Source organism: Rattus norvegicus, chromosome 17 (genome assembly GCF_036323735.1).
Source record: "Rattus norvegicus strain BN/NHsdMcwi chromosome 17, GRCr8, whole genome shotgun sequence".
Classification (NCBI taxonomy): Eukaryota; Metazoa; Chordata; class Mammalia; order Rodentia; family Muridae; genus Rattus; species Rattus norvegicus.
Genome location: NC_086035.1, coordinates 28,392,400 through 28,407,742, shown reverse-complemented (window position 1 = coordinate 28,407,742; position 15,343 = coordinate 28,392,400). Strand labels below are relative to the sequence as shown.

The window sequence follows — 15,343 nt, the reverse complement described above, 5'->3', positions numbered from 1 at the left end:
GTTTGATATTTTCATCTCAGTCAGCAAAGCCTCTCACCCGCTTTGCTCCATCCCATATCACACTGCCGATGGCCAATCTCTGAGCCTGGCAACAATCTCTCTACCTGTCTAGTTCCCAAAGCAGGTTGCCACCATGTCAGACACACACATCCCAATTCCATGGTGGCCCAACGTGTCATGTCCAGCCACCACACACTCTCTTGAATTCAATTAAATCGCCACATGAAAAAACACACAACACAATAACCTCTGATCCAACTGATAAGATATAATTGCCCACCTAGACATACAAAGCACTGTACACATTCATCCCTTAAGAATATTCATAACAACCTGTAAATGTGCAGAGAGGAATCTTAACATCCGCCTCCATGTTCTCCTGGCTGCTTCTCCCTCTCTCTCTCTCCAGTCTCCTCCTCCTCTCTAAAACTTTTCTCCCTCCCATCCTTCCTTCTCGTCTATTGACAAGGCTCATTCTATCTTGTGCCAGCCTTCACCTGCATAATAACATCATCCTACAGGGTACACGAGACTGAGGGGTGGGGGCAGACAGACAGACAGGCACAGAGACACAGAGACACAAAGAGAGGAGGGACACAAAGACAGTGAGACAGAGACAGAGAGAGCTAAGCTAAGCAAAGCTGTAAAAGGCCGTCCACTTGCCCTTGGAGGTGTTACAGGTATGTTTGCTGCATCACACATTCTTCAGTAGGCGGCAGAGTGGAGTGAGGCTATGCTCAGCGTTCTGACCTGTGAACATCTGAATGGTTAGTAGCCTAATATGCCCTGAAAAAAAAAAGCGAGCCTGAGAAAACCATCAATCAGGTACCAGGCAATCCCCTAGTCATGTTCCCAGGATGGGGAGAAAGCTGGAGACTAGAACACTGGCCTGAGACTACAGGTCCCGGGCAGGAGTGAACCAGAGACAGATGACCCTCACAAGAGGCAACTCAGGCAGACCAGGCAGGAAGCAAGCCTGATATGAACACCAGACTGGCACTATGAGGCCTAGACAGGAAGCTACCCTGAGATTTTTAGCAATCTAGCAGCACAAGCCTTAGGTGGGGAAGGAGGCCATGCTCAAGAAGACCCCTGCCCAATGGCACAATGCTCTAGTGGGACATAGCATACCTGGGACCATTCCTGAGATGAACCCAGACACCAAATGCCACTAAGAGGAACAAGTAAGTGGTGGAGAAATGGAAGAGAAAAGAACAACAGAAGGATGTGGGTACAATGAAGAGAGGCAGAACTGGAGACATGGGGGTAGTAAGGAACAGCCTAATGTAGTCAATGATGCCACCTGTGACCATGGTAGACTACTACCAGGGGCCATATCTGTGTCTGTGGTCCTTCAGCAGCAGGGGTCTGTTACCACCAAAGGCGAGGCAATAGTCTTTGGTCTGGGCTGACAATCAGGGACATGTGATGTCTGAGGGCTGTGCAGAACCCTCACCAGGGTGTCATGGGAGAGCTGGTCCTGGGGGCATGAGAGCTGATGCTGCCCCTAGTCAGCTACAGTATTCCAGAGAATTGAAACATGAGTTTTGGGTGAACAGGCCCAATACATTCATGGGAGAGCTGGCTCTACCACTTGTCTCCCATGCAGTGGCATAGATGAGGAAGAAATACTCTCCCTTCTCCACTAACTATCTGCAGCAGGTGGGAGACCTGACCTTGGGGTCATGAGAGCAGGAGAGCCATCCCTCCCCCTCACCTGTGCAGCATTCAGTAGAGCAGGCCCTGCCCCTCACCTGTGCAGCACAGTAGAGTTGACCGTGGTGGAGGAGGCTTGGGTGAGCTGGACTCAAGAACATGAGCATAGAGAGCTGGCTCTGCCACTTGTTTGCCATGGGGTGACATGGGCAAGAGAGATGCTTCTCCACCCCCTGTCACTTACAGCACGTAGGAGAGCTGGCCCCTAGGTCATTAGAGCAGGAGAGCTATCCCTTTACCTGCTACAGCACTTAGGAGAGCAGGCCCTGCCCCTTGTCTGCTTAGTGATGATATGGACAAGGGAATGATGCCCTCCTTTCCTCCTTCCTCCCTCAGCACCTATAGCAGGTGGGAGAGTAGGGCTCTGAGGTCATGAGAGTGGGAGAACTGGCCATGTTCCTCACCAGCTGCAAACACTCGGGAGAGCAAACCTTGCACTTTACCTGGGCATCAAGGTAGATCTCATTCTACTTCCATGGGTTGCTGATGAGCCAACCCAAGGGTCTGAGAGTTAAAGAGCCCGTGGGTTCACTATTTCTGATACCTCTCAGTTCCAGAGCCAAGAGTTTGAATTGGCCCAGCCCAACTGGATGAAATGCTGGAGTGCAGAATCTCCATGACACAGGGCAACAACAGGATATCTGAGAAGCCTTCCAGTGAAGTTCCAGTACTGATATAGAAGCAAAAGCCAAAGTCCTCGCATCAGATGACAAGTCATTGTAATGAACATTTGCAAGCAGAGAAGTGTGGACAAAGGGATATTCTGTGGAACACCCTGTGACACACTACAGCTTTCACAATGAGATTTTTTTTTTTTTTTGGCGAGGGGGAAGATGCAAGGGTGGAGAGCAGGTAGAAGGGAGGGGGAGCTGAGTGGGATTGGGGTGCATGATGGTTCACAAAGGACCAAAGCAAATTTTTTAAAAAGCCACCCAGCCAGTGTTTCTGCAGGTGAGGCTTTCTCACTCTGTAACTTTTGGACACATACCAGACTCTAGTCAGTCTCTTCAGCAGTTCCTCCCAGGCTGTTGGGCAGGACCTGGGAGCCCACTGGCTTCTTTCCAGCTCAAAGCGCACCGAGAAGGAAAGTTAGCAAGGAAACTCCAGCTCCAACTGCTGGCAAACTTCTGCCTTCATGATGCCCTGGAGCAAAGCAAACTGTGATGTAATTGCTTTCCACCTGGTTATCTCAGAGGAAAAGCTTCATCCATGAATGGCCTGGCACTTGTCTTGGAAAGAGTGAAAGTCCATGGTAGAAGTTGAATAATATGTTCACAAGAGGGAGGTAGGGATCCCAGATTTAGGGAAGATTTGTCTTGTAAGACTCTTAAAAATTTGGCTCCAGCATTTCCCCATGGGTGGAGGGAGCCCTGTGCTGTTTCTACACTACCTAGGGAGACAAGCAGTAGTGATGGTCTCACAACCCTCACCATCCTGGCCTGTTATCTGGAAATATTTGATATTTATAATTGCCTCCTGACCTATGAAAGTAATGACTTCAGTTGATCCTCTATCTCTGTGATCCTACATCTGGGGCTGCAATTAAATATTAGAAGAAAGACTCTACTTTTTAAAAAGCAGAACTTGTTCACACAGTGAGGAGTAGTCCTCTGCACACATGCAGCCTCCCAGAAGTACCCAGCATTACTTGTGCATTCTTTTTTTTTTTTTTTTGGTTCTTTTTTTTCGGAGCTGGGGATCGAACCCAGGGCCTTGCGCTTCCTAGGCAAGCGCTCTACCACTGAGCTAAATCCCCAACCCCTACTTGTGCATTCTTAAAGGCTTCTGAAAGATGTGATGTTAAGACATCCCTGTCTGTATTGAGTGTGTAAACATGTTTCTGTCTTTAATATCTAAGCAGCACAGTTCTGCTCTATCTGGTACTGTAAGTGACTGGGAGATTATTTAAAGCACTGATGGGAGTGTATTTAAATTATATGTAAGCATCTCACCATTCTATGTAAGTTCTACATAAGAGATGTGAACATCTGTGGATTTTGAAGTGCTGAGTATTGTCTTGGGATCAACACATACATGCCCTGAATACAAAAGGTGATGGCATATTGCACTATGAGGATCCAAATATCACAAAAAAACTCAAGCCATGTCTAGGTTGAGACATGTCACAGAACCCTCACTCACATTGAGTCCCTTCTCTAGAATAGGGAGCCAAGTATGTTCCCAAAACATTAATAGTTGAAAATATGTGCTCCGGCAGCTTTCTTGCTAGAGTCCTGGAAACTGGACTAATTCCTCACTCATAGCATCAGACCACCGGCGTGCCTCCCCCCATGTCAGATGTGGCAGTGGACAGGAGGCCGACAATGATGTCGATGAAGAAGAGGAAGAAGGTGGAGAGAAAGGGGAGGAGGAGGAAGAAGGTGCTGGTGAGGAAGAAGATGGAGATGAAGATGAGGAAGCTGAGGCTCCTATGGGCAAGCGGGTAGCTGAGGATGATGAGGGTGATGATGTTGACACCGAGAAGCAGAAGACTGATGAGGATGACCAGACAGCAAAAGGAAAAGCTAACCTTACGCACCGTGACCTATTCACCCTCCACTTCCCCTCTCAGAATTTAAATGTGGTCACCTTCGAGTAGAGAAGCAGGCCCCGCCCACCCTCTGCGGGCAGTGCCACCCGCATGACATGCGCTCTCCACCACCCCACCAAAACCACAACATGAATTGGCAACATGGGAGGAGAAAAGAACCGGAACTTCCCAGGCCCTGCTTTTTTTATTAAAAATACTTTAAAAGGAAAATTTGTTTATATTTTTTATTTACATTTTATATTTTTGTACATATTGTTAGGAGTCGGCCATTTTTAATGATAACGGGTGACTGAACCAGCCTTCAGAGCGTTTTCTGTCCTACTTCAGACTTTACTTGTGGTGTGACCATGTTCATATACTCTCAAAGGAGGAGAAAAACCTTGTTAAAAAAAACCAACAACAACAACAACAACAACAACAACAACAAAAATAATCTCATTCCGAGCATTCCAGTAACTGTTTTTGTGTATGTACCTAGCTGTACTATAAGTAGTTGGTTTGTATGAGATGGTTAAAAAGGCCAAAGATAAAAAGATTTTTTTCTTTTTTTTTTTTTGTCTATGAAGTTGCTGTTTATTTATTTTTTGGCCTGTTTGATGTATGTGTGAAACAATGTCCAACAATAAACCAAAATTTTATTTTGCTCTAACAAGATTTTATTTTGTTCTAACAAAAAAAAAAACAAAACAAAAACAAAACAAAAAAACAAAAACAAAAAAAATGTGAGATTCTGCTGAAACACTAACTAGCTATACCAATTCCATTTCCTTCCTTCCTTCCTTCCTTCCTTCCTTCCTTCCTTCCTTCTTTTTTTCTTTCTTTCCTTCCTTCCTTCCTCCTCCTCCTCTTCTCCCTCCCCCTCCTCCTGAAGACATGATTCAACCGTGGACAGCCAGAAAGCCACCTTTAAATAGAAGAAATGGGTCCATAATATGCAGAATTATGGGTAATTTAGAATGCTGCTTCTGATGAATGACATTTAAGGAGCCACTCCCCTAGCACTTTAGAGTCACACACAATATTCACTGTTTCAATGTCACTCTTCTGATCTCCATTCTAAGTGGGGATGCCACTTGTCACCCACATCCATCCCTAATGTGTGTCAGAGTTGACCACACATACTCATGAAGAAGAAAACTGACCTGTCTAGTCTGTATTCTCATCACAGTTGGTACCAGGTTTATTGGTGAGTGCCTGCAGCATTAAAACCCTCTCTCTCCCTCTTCTTCCCTCTAATTGCCTGGCATTTTCTCTTCAAGGTCGAATGCAAGTCTCTGCAGTAGTTTGTTATTCCATGCAGCAGAGTAGCCTTGTCTTTGCACACAGAGTCATTGTTCTCTTTGTGTCCTGTCGTTTTTAGTATCTGTGGTAGTTTGCATCCTGATGCCCTGTCTTGCTGAAGGTCACAAAGAATGACTGTTCAGAGAGCGTAGTGGCTTTCTACTGTCAGTCACATGAACATAAGGCTGGTCCTTGGCTGGGCAACTGTGGTGGTTTAAATTAAAATGGCCTCTCTAGGATCACAGGGAGTGCTATTAAAGGTGTGGCCATGTTGGGGTAGGTGTGACCCTATTGAAGGAAGTGTGTCACTGTGGTGGGAGGTGGGTTTTGAAGTTTCAGAAGCTCAAGCCAGGCCTTGTCTCACTCTCTTCCTGCTGCCTCCGGATCCAGATGTAGAACTCTCAAGTAACTGTCCAGCACCATGTCTGCCCTCATACTGCCTTGCTTCCCACTATGATGAGACTGGCTTAAACCTCTGAAACTAAGTCACTCCCAGTTAAATATTTTCCCTTATAAAAGTTGTAGTGATCATGGTGTCTCTTCACAGCAATAGAAGACTAAGACAGCAACCAAATTGAAGAAGACCAGTCCAGAGCAGCAAGACAAGAAACTCCACTTATCTGTAAGCAAAATCTTGGTTACTACAAATTAATGGCTTTGTGCTACATTCCATACTAACTATTACATTCTTGAATTTGGACGTACAGGTAGGCTGGTCTTTACTCTGGGATGAGGTTACAATTTGCTTTCTCTTTCTGTGATAAGGCATAGTCCCAAACTACCTTGGGCAAGAAAGGGTTTATTTCATCAAACACATTACAGTACATCATTGAGGGAAGCCAAGGTGGGAACTCAAGACAGAAACCTAAAAGCAGGATTTGAAGCAGAGAAAGTAGAGGAAAATTGCTTACTGGCTTCCTTCCTCTAGCCTACTCAACCTATCTCATATAGCCCAGACCTACCAGCCTAGGGATAGTACTGCCCACAGTGGGCTGAGTCTTCTTAGACCAATTAACAATCAGGAACATGTCACACAGATCATGGCCACAGCCCAATTTAATTGAGGCAATATCTCAGTTTCTCTTTTGACAGGTGTGTCAAGTTTATAACCAAGTTTAGCCATTCCAACATTACAACATTTGAATGTTTGGGAAATAAATAGTAACTGAACAATGAGAAGAGAATGTCAAAGAAGACAAGAATGGGGACAATGGAGACTTGAGAACAGTGGCCCGAGTCAATGCTCTAAGATGAACTGGACCATTGGGGGAATCACAAAAGCTTTGTAAATGTGAAGCCATGTTTGGTCAAAGAGCCTGATATGTGAACCACTGACACATGAATGACAAGAGAAGCCATTCTGCTAGTGAGTCAGAGGCATTCGCCTTGGAATGGAGTTAGTATGTGGTGCTATTTGGATCAGTTTTCCAAGGGAAGTTAAGAGCGCCCTAGTCCTTGAATGAGCTCCAGCCTGTGGCTTGAATACTTGATGGTAGCTAAGAAGAGTTTCGAAGGTACACAAAGGTAGGCTTAGTGTTTTCAAAACCTACTTTAATCATGGTTCTTTAATGCTTCAACCCACCTTCTAGTCCACCACCCACCAAAGGTGGAGGGGAAAGGTTAATGAAAAAATGGATTTCGTGGACTTAGTTAGTAATAATTCGTTGGGGCAATTCCAATCTTCATCGACAGCAGTGCAGTCCACCAGCAAAACACCAAATGTGAATCAGCAGCAGCAGCTCAATCCAGATTATCACCAGAAGTTCTTTGGTGTGCTTCTCTCTACAAAGTCATAAAAAGCAAATATCATCAAAGAAAGCAAGGCAAGCCAATGCAAGAGTGCTGTCAGTGAAGACCAGTGTCAAGCAAGCCTAATGATGACCAGTAAAGAGTTGCAAGGCAAACCAATGCCAGAGCGCTGTTCACTGTTAGGTTATACTTACACTCTTCCCAAACATATTGTGTCCCCTCAAATGTCCACTGCAGCAAAACATCACATGCCCTTTCATAGGCAGCTTCCAGAAAACCCCCGTGTGTCTGTTCTCAGGAAAACATCTTCTCAAGTTTCTGCTTCAGCCAAACATCCTCCCATAAGACAGTTTCCAGAAAAGTATCACATGATACAACTGAGTCTCTTCTGAAACCAGAAATCCCCATTTCACACAAGTGTGATCCTGTGATGTCATTGTACTCTTTGGAACAGGCCATTATGGCTACAGAAGTCTTTGGTAATGTCATGTTGAACCATAAGTCTTACTTGCAAATATAAGGAACAATTCTTTCCCTCCTTAGATTGCTCTAGAAGGAACTTTAATATAAACAGAGCCTAAATATTTCCATCAATCTCACTTGCGTTATCTCTCAAGAACAGGTCTAAGTCATTCTTGTTTTAAGGAGGATTGCTGATGCAATTGTGGGGTTATTTGGCCTGCAAACTGTTTCCTTTTTTTTTTAAAGTCCTCTCTTTTTCTAGGACTCTGTGATCTTTGTTTAAATTAGTTTGGCCATGAAATATTTGAACAAAGATCCTTTGTATCCTGCAAGGACCCTAAATATGCATTCAGTCATCTTGTACACAGTGTTTAGGGATCCAGAAAGTCTATTAGCACTACAAATGTGCCAGGAAATAAGTCCTTGGATGTTCATTGCTACTGAAGCCCAAAGTAACCCCCACTTGATAGCTTATTAAAAAGTTGGGAATTTTCTATTGGGGTGAGAAGGACAACTTTTACTTGCTTTGTGGGTGGTTTTCAAAAGCCTTGGAGACTTGTTCCTAACACAGGTCTATTCAAATGTGTCAAAGGCACTTACCATTCTCCCACACATGCAGGGAAGGCAAAGGATAGAGTATAGAGGAAATTAGAGCCTCCAGGGTGAAAGGAAGAATTTTTTCTATCCTGGCAGTAAGGTCTGCATACACAGCAACTAGGGTAATGCAAGGCAAGAGCCACTGTAGCCTTGCTCCCTACACCCACTCATTGAGAGGCATAATATCCCGGATGCTCAGGCATTTCAGTCTTTTACCAAAATTCATCCTTAATTCCAAGCACTCAGCAACTCAGTGTAGTTTATATGGGGCAATATGTCACTAATCATTTAAATCTTGTCTTATAAAGAATTTTGAAGTCATTGTCCAAAAGCCAAAATATGGTTGAATAACTAGGCAATGGCACAAGAGGCCACTTGTCTTCAAACACTCACTGGGAGTTCAGATTCAGGACAGATAAGATATCTAGGTTCTGCTAACAACACTAATGCCCAAGACCATGCCTTTTCAGCTGGCATGTCAGAGTCATGAACACTGGTGTCTGGAATCAGCTCTATGGGGTCTTAAATTCCTCTCTTTGCTGGTGACTCTTTGGAAAGTGTTCTCAAACTTTACATATAATGGCAAGTTAAGGTGATTGTCCACAGCAGCTTTTCCTATAATCTGAACTTCTCTGTTCGAATTTTTTTCCAGTTACATTGTCCCAAACTCGTCCCATGACTCCAGACTCCTGAGTTGGCCATTTCTCTATCTCCCTGGGGTAGGTATTTTGATTTGCTTCCTGCATTCTCTTTCTTTCCCTCTCCCTCTTCCTTTCTCTCTCCCTTACCATCTCTCTCCCTTTTTCTCTCATCCCCTTTCCCTTTCAACTTAGGTTTTTTAAGTTTCCCATACCAGTACACATACAGGCTGAGAAGAAATATTCTTGAAGGGCAATTTATTAAAAAACAAAACAAAATCTAAGTATTTAGGAAAAGGTCCTTATACTAAGAGTGCATTTTAAGTCACAACTATATCATGTTCTGACAATTATAATGAAACTGAGAGCTAGCCATAGATTATAAAGGAGCATGAGATGTGTCTAAACCACTAGATTAAGACTATTTTACTAGAAGTATGTCTCTGTCTGGGAGGAGTCTGGGACTTTCCATATCAATGAGGTTCAGTGGCTTCTGGAATTGGGCATGGTTTGTTCACAAGTGTAAGCCCAAGATACACATACATTCTTTCGTATAATAACATTAATTGCTTCCACGTCCAACAAGGCAGAATACTAACCTTTTCTTGTTTGATGTTATTCTACCTTCAACTTATATTGACTTGGTCTTTCACTTTGTGATTGAGAGAGATTCAGTTAACAGTCCAGGTACATCATTTTGTATTTGTCATTGTCCTTGAAACCACTTTGAAATCTATGGCTTGAAAATATGAATTGGGATAGTTTGGAGACTAATTAAAAGAAGGCTTAATCTTTTCATCAACTTGAAGAAACCAGGAAGGGTCACCAGAGGAGAATAATAGCCTACCTCTACCTCCTAAGTAGAGACCTCTGCAAATAGCTTCAGAATGGAAAAAGGAACTTATGGTGTAGAAAGGAAGAAAATGGCTATATAATTTTGCTTTACATGAACACACCTCTTTTAGAAACTCGTTAATACAAACTGGAGATGGGTAGATAGTCATCTTCAGATGTGTGGACATCTCATGTGAAATACACTGAGTTCCAGGGGCCACAGAAAATGGTAGGTGGTTTTTTTTGTTTTTGTTTTTGGTTTTTTTTTTCCGGAGCTGAGGACCGAACCCAGGGCCTTGCGCTTGCTAGGCAAGTGCTCTACCACTGAGCTAAATCCCCAACCCACCAAAACGGTAGGTGGTAAGATGGGTGAACAGAGGCAGGGAATGCTTTTCAGGTTATAAAACAGGCCTCCTGCCATGAGCCTGCCTTTCCCTTCTTTAGCTTTTGTGCTGACACTGAGAACAGCCATCTCATCTATGAGGATAGATGTGGTAAGTCTCAGAGAAGATAGAGTGACGAGGTAGATCAATTTCACTTCTCTTGGCAGCGAGGAAGCTGTGCACAGAGAAGAATTACAGGATCTAGAGAGAGGCTGTTATTCACCCAGATGTGGTCAAAGATGAAGAAACTCAAGTGCCCCACAGAGTCAGGTCAGCTATTGAGGTAGAGACCCAGAGGCTGAACAGTGGAATGTGCCAAGATTTCCCCAAGGTGGCATTTCTGGGTCAACACAGACACCACAAATCTACAAACATAGGTCAGGGTTAACCAGATACTGTCCCATTTCAAGAATAGCCAGGAAACTGAAATTTAATTTGAAATCTCATTTATTTAAAAAAAATTGATAGCATGCTTAAGGTCTCTTATAAATGTTTTGAGGACAAGATTATAGTTTGCATATCAGTAGTTCTCAACCTGTGGATCACAACTCCTTTTTGGGGTCATATATCAGATATTTATATTAAGATTTATATCAGTAGCAAAATTACAGTTATGGGGTAGTAATGAAATATTTTTATGATTGGGGAGCATCACAACATGAAGAACTGTATTAAAGGGTCACAGGGTTAGGATGGCTGAGAACCACTATTCTTGTGTGGTGACTACGTGGTCTCCAGATGGTAGCACTATTTTGAAAGGTTCTGGAAACTTTAGGAGTGAGGTTTATGGAGGAAAGAGGTCACTGGAAGGTTGTCGTTGTTATTTTAATACTGTTCCTTCTCCGTTGTTCCTGCATCTCTCTCTCTGCTTCCTGTCCTTTATGACTTAAGACCCTCTATTACCACATATGCTCTCTCTCCCCAGAAGTGTGGGACCAAACAACCATGTCCTGAGCCTTCTAAAAGTGAGAGCCAAAGTCATTCTTTCCCCTTATGTTATTCTCTGGGTAATTTGTTTTCAGTGATGGCAGAAGGAAGTGAACCGTCTCCAAGGCTGTCAGAGTGAATCTACACAGAAAATTGCATGGGGTAATGGAGGAAGTTGGAGTTGGCTTCTTTTCAAACAAGATCTTATACTGTACCTCAGGCTAGCATAGAACTCAGTATGTATACCAGTCTGGCTCAAACAAATGGCAAACTTTCTGCTTCAGCTTCCTGAGCACTAAGATTGTAGACTTGCAGTGCACCATTCCAGAATGGGGCTATTATCGCAGAGAAAAGGAGGAAATTGTCAATACAAGGGCTGTGGGGAGAAAATTCTCCTAATGCCCTTAAGGGTCTTAGTTACTCTTCTATTGCTTTAACAAAACATCATGACCAGAGCACCTTGCACAAACAGCATTTAGTTGGTTTTATGGTTTCACAGGGTTAGTGTCCATGGTGGTGGAGTAAATGCATGGAGGAAGGAGCATGACATCTTGATCCACAAGTAGTGGACAGAGACTGAAAATGGCACAAGAAAACCCCATAGCATGTCCCCATTGATCCTGCAATAAAGCCACACTTCCTAATCCTTCCCCAAACGTTCCACCCACTGGGCATCATGTATTCAAACATCTGAGCCTATGGGGACCATTCGCATTCCAACTACCATAGCCCTAGTACTAGGTCTAACTCTGAGAGTTAGATATACAGCTTAGAAGGTTCTAGCCTCCAATCCAGAAGTTAAAACAGGGCTTTATTAAATAGTTATTAATAACAGATAAAACCAAAAACAGAATTCCTTCTATATAGCAAGTAGTTAAATATTGATATCGCTAACTGAATCAGAGACTATATGTTGGTAGAAAATTTATGAATGACTGAATTATGTTTGGCCAAACTTTCTATAATTTGCAGTTTACCATTTGGTCTACATGCTCATAAATCAAATATCACTGCTTACCTGGTAACAGCTATGGAGACTTGAATACAGCAGATAGACAGTCATAAGCACTCTTAGGAAAATCTTTGCAGCTTCTAACTGACTGATGGGGATTTTCAATGGGATTAAATTTATTTCATACTTTCTTGAGTTTGAATCCTGCTTGATCTCAGAAAAATTATGCTTTAGGTAATGTTGGGGTCCTCTTACTGACTTTACTGCCCATAGTAATGTGTCCTGTAGAAAAACATGGGGAAAAGAAAGATCCACAAATACTACTCCCCATTTAGTCTTCTTCATCATGGGAAGCATATTCATCCTTCCTCTTGGCTTTGGACTTGGTCATGGATTTTGCTAGAAGCAATATAATGCCATCAATGAGAAGTGATCCTGGTTAAAAATCACACCTGTGATTGTAAGTGTTTTTGTTTTACCAGTCCATGTGATATCATTTGTAAGTGACTCCTACCTCTTTGATGCTGATTGGATATGCTTTTGAGCAGAGTTGCCCAGTAAAATTCAGGCACACTCATAGTTAGATCCTAGTTTTTTTCTGTCTCTCTGTGTCTGTCTCTTTCTGTCTCTCTCTTTCATTCAGTTAAAAGTATGACCATTTTTGCTCCTATGTGTGCTTACAATGATGTGCCAGTGTGTTCTGTTCTACCTTCATCAGAGACCAAGAAAATGTGTTTGCTTGATCTGGGTTTTGAACCTCCGTGTGTGTGTGTGTGTGTGTGTGTGTGTGTGTGTGTGTGTGTGTGTGTAAATATTTTAATTTGGGAGACCTAGACAATAGTTGAATTATCTGAGTTAAGCAATTTTTCTAACTTTCAGACAGGTTACTTGGTGGTGGTGTGGACAATAGCTATCCTCTGTAGGATCATGTATTTGAGTACTTGGACCTCCGTTGGCAGTGCTGTTTGAGGAGGTTATGGATGCTGTGGGAGGTAGAGCCTTGCTGGAGGGTGAATCACTGGGGACAGGTCTGAGGGTTTGCAGCCTCTCTGTTTCTTGTTCTCTTTCCCTGCTTCCTTTTTGTGGCTGGAAAGGTGCCGACCAGCTCCTGCTTCTGTTGCCATGCTTTTGCTGAGTGTTGAATGTCTTTCCCACCACGAGGGATTCTATCCCTCTGGAACCGTAAACAAAGTAAACCCTGCCTTTCTGAAGTCGCTTCTGACAGGGTATGTTATGACAGCAATAGACAAGTAATGAATGCAAACACTGGTACAGAGGGGTGGTGTCGTTTCTGTGATGATAATCTTGATTGTGTTGTTTTGGAGGAAGATTTTGCTAGCATTTGGAACTTTGAGTTGGAAAAGCTGTTGAGTGCTTATAGCTTAATAAGCTATTGTTGTGGTGGTAGCTTGGAAGATAATGCTAAGAGAAATGAAGACAATGGAGCCCCAGCTTGTGTCATTTCAGAGTGAAACCAAGTGATCAGCCCTAGAGATATATACATGCAGGAAACAATAATAGCCTGCAGGTTATATTCATATATTTATTGGCTTAAAGAAGGTAATATTGTGCATTTGGGAGGGAGCAGGTGGCAAGCATGAAGAGGTAGGAGAATGGGATGATGAAATTATATTTTAATTAAATAAAATATTATCAGCTCTTCTACATTTACATGTAAACCATGCTTTTAAAAAACGAGGGGAAATTAGACTCAAAAGAGCCACAGAAATAAAATAAACCTAACAACAACAACAAAAAAATGAAAGACTTCTACAAAGAAAGGTAGAAGACACTGAAAACACTAAAAGACAAAAACAAAACAAAACAAAAACAAACAAAACGCTTCCTGGTTGCTGCCGCTGCAGAGAGCCCGTGGGCAGCACCCCACGAGCGAACCTGAGCCTCGGGACCACAGGTAAGACCAAATTTTCTGCTGCAAGAAAGCTGCCTGGTGAGCTTGGGACAAAGGAAAGCAGAATTTCTCTAGGACCGGGCACGTTCTGTGTTTACCGGAAGTCCCACACCCGCGGATCCCGGCACGCAGCAGCTCTCTGCTCCCAGACCCGGTGAGAGAGAGACCCAACCACCTGGTCAGGTGGGCACTCCTGAGGCTGCAGAGCGGAAGAGACCACCAACTCTGCTCACCCCTGCCCACATCCCTGGCCCAAGAGGAAACTGTATAAGGCCTCTGGGATCCCGTGGGGGAGGGCCCAGGAGCAGCAGGACCCCTGTGCCTGAGACACGGCCGGAACCTGAAAGAAACAGACCGGATAAACAGTTCTCTGCACCCAAATCCCGTGGGAGGGAGAGCTAAACCTTCAGAGAGGCAGACAAGCCTGGGAAACCAGAAGTGACTGCTCCCTGCACACACATCTCTGACTCCAGAGGAAAAAGCCAAAGACCATCTGGAACCCTGGTGCACTGAAGCTCCCGGAAGGGGCGGCACAGGTCTTCCTGGTTGCTGCCGCTGCAGAGAGCCCGTGGGCAGCACCCCACGAGCGAACCTGAGCCTCGGGACCACAGGTAAGACCAAATTTTCTGCTGCAAGAAAGCTGCCTGGTGAACTCAAGACACAGGCCCACAGGAACAGCTGAAGACCTGTAGAGAGGAAAAACTACACGCCAGAAAGCAGAACACTCTGTCCCCATAACTGACTGAAAGAGAGGAAAACAGGTCTACAGCACTCCTGTCACACGGGCTTATAGGACAGTCTAGCCACTGTCAGAAATAGCAGAACAAAGTAACACTAGAGATAATCTGATGGCGAGAGGCAAGCGCAGGAACATAAGCAACAGAAACCAAGACTACATGGCACCATCGGAGCCCAATTCTCCCATCGAAACAAACATGGAATATCCAAACACACCAGAAAAGCAAGATCTATTTTCAAAATCATATTTGATCATGATGCTGGAGGACTTCAAGAAAGACATGAAGAACTCCCTTAGAGAACAAGTAGAAGCCTACAGAGAGGAATCGCAAAAATCCCTGAAAGAATTCCAGGAAAACACAATCAAACAGTTGAAGGAATTAAAAATGGAAATAGAAGCAATCAAGAAAGAACACATGGAAACAACCCTGGATATAGAAAACCAAAAGAAGAGACAAGGAGCTGTAGATACAAGCCTCACCAACAGAATTCAAGAGATGGAAGAGAGAACCTCAGGAGCAGAAGATTCCATAGAAATCATTGACTCAACTGTCAAAGATAATGTAAAGCGGAAAAAGCTACTGGTCCAAAACATACAGGAAA

At 43.6% G+C, this 15,343-nt stretch overlaps 1 non-coding gene across 1 annotated transcript; it reads left to right on the top strand.

Moving 5' to 3' along the window:
* The first annotated feature begins 658 nt into the window (after positions 1 to 658).
* On the top strand, positions 659 to 784 carry LOC120097996 (small nucleolar RNA SNORA17). The gene has a single exon (XR_005495948.1). It is a non-coding gene; the product is annotated as a small nucleolar RNA SNORA17 (small nucleolar RNA).
* Positions 785 to 15,343: the final 14,559 nt, after the last annotated feature.